Here is a 7,272-nt window from a genome sequence, read left to right as displayed (position 1 = left end):
AACTGCGAAACTTTCGTATCACCGGAACGGTGTGCCTCGTTTTAGAAAGGAAAATTCACATTCAAAACATCTGCGACTGCTTTTCCTGGCCGTCGTTGCAATTAACTTTTAAGACCGACGCCAGCTGTCTTGTTCGAGCTCGCGAATGTCAATTAGCGAGTTAAATTTTCGGCCGGAACGAAGAAAATCGTTTCACGCGTAATTTATCTTGGCGTCAGCCCATTGGCTACAGTTTTACACTGGCAAATGTTACTAGATCGAGGCAATTTCTGGAGCAGCGAGCCTTTCACTAGCGCCTTGTGATCTAGGGACGAATTTGCGAAATAGTAGGGCTGCGGAAAATTTTCTAATTGGTGGGACGATTTTGTGAGAATCGGTTGTTAGGAGATTTTAATGGTAATATTTTGGGGGAATGGGGACCTGGAGACTTAGAAATTGGAAGATTTAGGAATTTTGGAACTCAGAATTTTGGGAATTTAGGGACGATGAAATTTGGGTAATTTGGGAATTTAGAGACGATGAAATTTGGGTAATTTGGAAATTTAGGTAATGTAGGGATTTTCGGGAATTTAGAGACGATGAAATTTAGGTAATTTGGGAATTTAAGTAATGTAGGGATTTTAGGTATTTTCGGGAATTTAGAGACGATGAAATTTAGATAATTTGGAAATCTAAGTAATGGAGGGATGTTAGGGATTTTCGGGAATTTACAGAATACGGATATCTGGGGAATTCGGGGAATTCAGAGAATTTATGGAACTTAGGTGATTTTGAAGATTTGGGAAATTTAGGGAATTTGGGTAATGTAGGGATTCTAGAGATTGTAGAGTTTTTATAGTCCTTAGGGTATTTTAGAGATTTTAAGGAATTTTGAGAATTTGGGAAATTTGAAGAAATTAGGGAATTGAGGGAATCTTGAGAATTTAAGGAATTTAGAAAATTGGGACAATCTAGGAATTCTAGGAATTTTAGAATTTGTAAAATTCTAATAAGAACTTTTAAAAATTCAGAAACTTCAGAATCTAGAAAAATTGAAATCTTAAAAGCTTACAAATGAACCAATTTATAAATTTAAAACATTACAAATTTTTAAACCTAATACATATTGACAATTTTTAAATATCCTAATTTAAACATTCTGCACTTTGAAAATCAAGTAACTCACAAGATTGTAAAATTTATAAATATAAATCATTCTAAATTAGGTAATTTGGAATTTGATGAAATTGTAAGATCATTAAGTAACAATTTCAGTATTTTCTATCACGTGACATATAAATGGAGATTTTCTAAGATAAAAAGTTTGTCGGAGGTGCATAAGAAAAAAAACTTCAACAGCCTCCATAGCTCAGGGGTTAGAGCACTGGTCTTGTAAACCAGGGGTCGAGAGTTCAAATCTCTCTGGAGGCAAATTTTTTTCCTGCGAATGTCTCTTCTAACAATTCTCATGTTATCAGTTTGATAAACTCCGGTACAAGAGAATTGTGTAACCCGGAATTATATATAACAGCGGAATAAAAAGAGCCATGTAATTTTATTCAAATTTATTACCAAAACTTTCTTTTCATTTTAATAAAACGGAATAATCGTACAACAGTTAATCGAATAACAGTTTATTTTAAATAGTAAATACTACTTTTCTTCAAATTTACATTCCAATTCCAAATACACAATATTCAAAATGTTATATTGAAAATTTTGTTGTAGATCAATTTATTCATAAAATCATATCATTATTGTCCTTCCATTAACCACTTTCAGTAATTTTTGTAAAATCGATCTGAATAAATCGGAGAAAAATATATGAATTCGATAATTATTGAACTGATCACATTTTCTGAAGGCAAATTCAAGCCCAATGAAATAAAATTATATCATAATTGAACTATGACATATAACTTGTAAAAAGTGAACATTCTCTACATTTTCATTATTAGACCTAATGAGTACTTGTTGAAATAACCTCACGTTTTAATTTAATCTTTAATTAATTCAAACTAATGAATCTCACATTTTACATATACATTTTATATATGTAATCACTGCAAAGGTTATACCATTAGAGAGAGAAAATGTATATGGATCAATATTGACCCATTAAGAGGTTCCATGAAAGTATCAATATTCAAAAGGTGGAATTTCGTTCGGAGATTTAATCTGTTTCCAAGACAATGTCTCATTGAAATAGGTAAATTAAGTATTGCTTTTTGCTTACGTTTCACATGGCAGTATCGAGCTCGGTATTGAGCGAGCAATCGATAAATTCGCGTTAACAAAAGCCATGAAAGTTGAATTGCAAGTTACTCCGACGCAAAGTGCTTGGCATTGTTGAAGGAGACCCCCGGTCCTGGCTCAGTTTTCTCGATAACATAAAGCTCCCGTATATTCGACGCTACGTGCTGAAAATTAGGGCGAATTTCGAGTTGCATTGTGTTATAGCGTCTTGTGAATTTAACGCTGGATAATGTATCCTTTTCCTTTTGATACGTTTCGCGAGTTTCAGACAATCGGTCTTTCTATCTGACGCGGCGAAATCAAATTTCTTCATGTATGAGTTGGACATTTTGAATGTTTAAATGGTAATTAAGACTTTAATAGCCTGCGAAATCAAACGTCGATCGACAATGAAGAATTAAGTTTAATTTTTTTGAAGAATTAATTTAAACTTTTATGTAAATTCACGAAACTAATATATGTAATATGTATAAAATAATGTGGCGTCGTAATATTGTATTTTTTCATTCAAGATTTAATTTTTGGAGGAAGTTTTTATATTGTTTTGTCTGAAGATTTATCGTAAATTCGATATTCGTAAATTGTTGGACGATGCCTTGACCTCGCACGGCATCTACATGCATCTGTACATGGTACATGCATTGGTTTTCTATGATTTAACTGTAGCATCGTAGTATTGTATAGTTAGGACCCAAACCGTTTATAGAACAGATGATGACGGAAACCTAAACTGTTTTAGGACACCATATTTTTTGGACCATAGTAAGTAGTTAGTCGTCACGCTGTAAACTTGTCCCTAAAAATTAGAATTTTTTCCAAACTACCTGAAGAACCAAACCGTTAGTCCAGCCTTCCTCCCTCTTTCTTCTATTTCCACCCTCTATTCTATTTCCTCCCTCTACAGCTTACGTCGGATTGGTAGAACCACCACTCCATAACCAAAAAATTGTTTACTTCACACATACCAAAATGTAAAAATATCAGAAACGATTCAACATTCAACCAAGTCACTTTAAAACCTACTAAAAACTATTGCTGAATAAATTCAATCAGCACCGTACCTATATTGTTAATTTTTCACCCTGTCTTATGCACAAACGAGTTCACCCGACACATTGGGTGCAACTATCGTGCCTTCAAGAATAATCGAGAGGAGCATGATACATCAATAGATAATATATAAATTAATGTATGTAATATATGTAATAATATGTGTATTAATATATGTAATAATTAAAATAACAGAAGATTGAAAATGAAAATAGTAGAAGTTTTTCAAAATGAATTTATGCTTAGTACATTTGAGTAATCCTCACTGAAATATATTAATCACGGTATATTTTTATAATGAAACTTTTTTAATACAGATAGTGTTATAGCATTTTACGTCCTCTAAAGCCAACGAAAGAATCAACGAAAAATATAAGTTTAATTTCAAGAGGTAAAAGCTTTGAGAAATTCCGAAAGTTGTAAATTCAAGAAAGTAGCGACCCTCATCGTACTATTTGCTCCCTTCAAGCATTCCTTCGTTCAAATATTTTCTCGTAACACGAAAGGTAGTATCTATATTTTAAATTTTTAATGACCGGCTAACTTGACCCCTTTACAATTTCCTGTATGAAATGGAAGCTGAAACGCTATCGTTGATGAAACTGTTATCTACTCTTCTGTAAAAGCCAATAAGCACATTCTACTATTCCAAAAATAAATCATTTTTCTGATTACTGTAAAACGTTCACATAGTTTATTTATAGAGAATTTAACAGCTCTTTTGTCAAATGACAGAAATTTATTCGACAGTATAAATTTCTGGAAAAATTAATATAATCAAATATTAATATGTTGCATCAAATTAAATTTATGAAAAGAAACATATGGTGAATAAGTAAAAAATAATTTATTCATTGCCAGCAATTTGTATTCAATATTCTTGAATATATTCAATGTGTTTTAATATTCAATAACTCATTCTTTTCACTTTTGTATTATTTATTCATTCATTCTGTACTGGATGTATTAAATAAATGTACGTGCACTCTTTCATATTATTTGCTCAATATACTTGATTTACTGTGTGTTTAGTTTATTTCATTTTGTCAATAAATTCAGTAAATGCATAATAATACATAATATGTTTATTTAAAAAATAATGTAGAACAAATTATTTATTTAAAAAATGTAGAACAATAATCTAAAACAAATTGTCAAAAATAAATAAAAATTATTTATTATAATCATAATGAAAAGTGTTTATACATTTATAAAAGTGTCTATAAACTTGCTTAATAAGAAAAATATTTTTCAGAAGTTAAAAATGAAATAATGTACTTAGCGAAGGAAGTACAAAAAGATATAATAGCAACATTAACAAGAGAATTAGTTTTCGTACAAATTCGAAGCACGTATATTTTTATTTATAAATTATGAAGGAGTGATTCACGAAATGTAATCGCGTACAATACATGCACTTCGTTTAACGAGGACAACAATTTCCCAGTCGGATGTGGGTTTTACGTTCACCTGTAATGGGAACGTGACCAGTCGCGCTGGGAGAAATTTTGTCCACAGGTGGTATCGCACGTTTTATCGCGATGATCGATCGCGAAACATCAGTGGTTTGGGTCGAAGAATTTCTACAGGGACAACGAGAAGTTCAGTGAACTGTTACAAATATTTGCACGTAGTCGATCAGAAGACATTAAGTTTAAGTAAAATTGTATTAGGGATTTGTACGAATTTCGTTTAATGGAGTTTGGAACAAAAGATTATACGTGAATGATGTTTGAATTTTGTTGGAGGAATCTTCAAAAATTCATTGCTTTCAGAAAGTTAAAAGTTACAGAAAGTTTTACATTTAATTTCATGCTTGAATCAGTTGTATAGGTGACAGAAATGGAAGATTGAAAAGATGATAAAGTTTGGTAAAAATAAAAATACCGATTGATAAGACTTTGAGTCACGATAGTCAACTTTCAGATAAGACACGTTTGTGCAAATATGTGTGGTGTAATAATTATTACTGTACATATGTACTTTTCTACTAATTTAAATATTTTAATTTGGATATTTTAGAAATGATTAAATAGGTCGAATAACATTTAAGAATATTTTTGTTTCTAAAAATCAGTTTGTTCCTCCTGCTCTTATATAAGATCTTTTCTTTTTCATTAATAATAATAATTTGTTCGTAAATAATTTATTTTATTATTTTTAATATTATATGTGTCTGTCTTTGAGTACAGAATGAATTTTGGAGTGAGAATAAAAGAAAAAAAAGTTTGCCCCCAGAGAGATTTGAACTCTCGACCCCTGGTTTACAAGACCAGTGCTCTAACCCCTGAGCTATGGAGGCTTACACGACTCCTTTTTCTTTGTGAAGCTACAAAAACTTGTGAATCTATAATTTAGAAACATTTTCATTTTGTAATACCTATTATTGCATAAAAACATAATAAACGTATTAAAACAAGTACTCAGCTTGTAGAAGTATATGTATTCGGTTCAAGTGAGAGTTAAAAGTAAACTATGATCAGTACATATTAACTATATTTCACTTTCAAAATATTCTTATAGTTGTAGTCATAATTTATAATAATTAGTATTCTCTGAATCATAAGTGCATTTTATTTATTATAAATATTGAATATGATAAGTGTAATATAATAAATAAAATTTGTGTATCTTGAAAATATATTAATTATTATTATTTTTGATATGACTAATGTATTGTATATTAAGTATATTAAATACTGAATACTAATAATAATATTAATACTTAATACTAAATACTATATTCTCAAAATTAGATATAGTTGTAAATAATATAATAAGTGTAATTAATATAAATGAAAAGTCAATTTTACTTACTAAAGAAGTAAAGATACTTAGTTACTTATTAGTTAATTGTTAACTATAATTAAGTAACTTAGTAAAAATGAAATATAAATTAATTATTATTGCATCAAAACAATTTTTTTCAACAAACAAATTAAGCAAATAAATTTATTAAAATATTATTTAAGATATTACTAATTAAATGTACTAGTAATACTAATATACTAACTCAATATACTAACTAAATATTCTAGTAATGCTAGTAAATATACTAGCACTTAAATACATTTAATATACCAGTAGACTATCTCTCAATCAATCGAATCCGAACGATTAATCTTATAAAACATGTAATATTGCTCATCAAATCATGAATGATTACGTTTCACGCGTAATCTTGATTGATAAACACGCAAACAATTAGTAATAATTGAATCGTGAGTGGATCGATCGCAATCGCGCTAGCTAAATTACACATCGGTCTTGTTAATGATTATCTAATTACATTATTACACGGTAAATACCAATCGCTGGTAATAATGATGTTCAAACAAATCATAGTTACTTTATTATGCATGCGCTGCTTCTACGACGTAAGACTTCCAGTTTCATGAAGGTAGACATTTGCGAAACAAAAAAATATTTTATGCTAAAATATTATACAATTTCAATTAGATTTATTTTAGGTTTATGAAGTTCTGGAGTTACAAATTTAGCGAAGTGTTAAATTAGTGTTAATAGTCTAAACATTTAAAAAATTTCAATTAGATTCATTTTAGGTTTATAAAGTTCTACAGTTACAAATTTAGCGAAGTTTAAAATTAAAGTTAATAATTTAAACATTTTAAAGATTTAAGATTTCAAGGTTCATAAATTTTAGTCTCAAGTTTTCAAAGAAAAATCGTTTAAATGTTAAACATTTTAAATATTAAAATGTTTAAATGTTGAATTTCTAATGTGACAGAATTACAAAATTGTAAAATTCTTACATTATCAAACACTCAAATACTCAAATATTCAAATGCTCAAATACCAAAATTCTAAAGAGCAAAAATATCAGGATTTTTAAATTCTAAAATCCTCAAATTTTAAAATAATAAAATACTTAAATCCTCAAACACTAAAATATTCAAAGTCTGAAATTCTCAGATCCTCAAATGGTAGAATTTTAAAATCCTTAAATTTTCATATTAAAAAAATCCT

General features: G+C 29.1%; 2 non-coding genes across 2 annotated transcripts; one reads left to right on the top strand and one right to left on the bottom strand.

Moving 5' to 3' along the window:
• The first annotated feature begins 1,337 nt into the window (after positions 1-1,337).
• TRNAT-UGU (transfer RNA threonine (anticodon UGU)) lies at positions 1,338-1,410 on the top strand. Its single transcript has one exon. It is a non-coding gene; the product is annotated as a tRNA-Thr (tRNA).
• Positions 1,411-5,514: 4,104 nt separating this feature from the next.
• Positions 5,515-5,587, bottom strand: TRNAT-UGU (transfer RNA threonine (anticodon UGU)). The gene has a single exon. It is a non-coding gene; the product is annotated as a tRNA-Thr (tRNA).
• Positions 5,588-7,272: the final 1,685 nt, after the last annotated feature.

Source organism: Megachile rotundata, chromosome 4, assembly GCF_050947335.1.
Source record: "Megachile rotundata isolate GNS110a chromosome 4, iyMegRotu1, whole genome shotgun sequence".
Lineage (NCBI taxonomy): Eukaryota > Metazoa > Arthropoda > Insecta > Hymenoptera > Megachilidae > Megachile > Megachile rotundata.
This window is presented reverse-complemented; position numbering and strand designations above follow the sequence as displayed.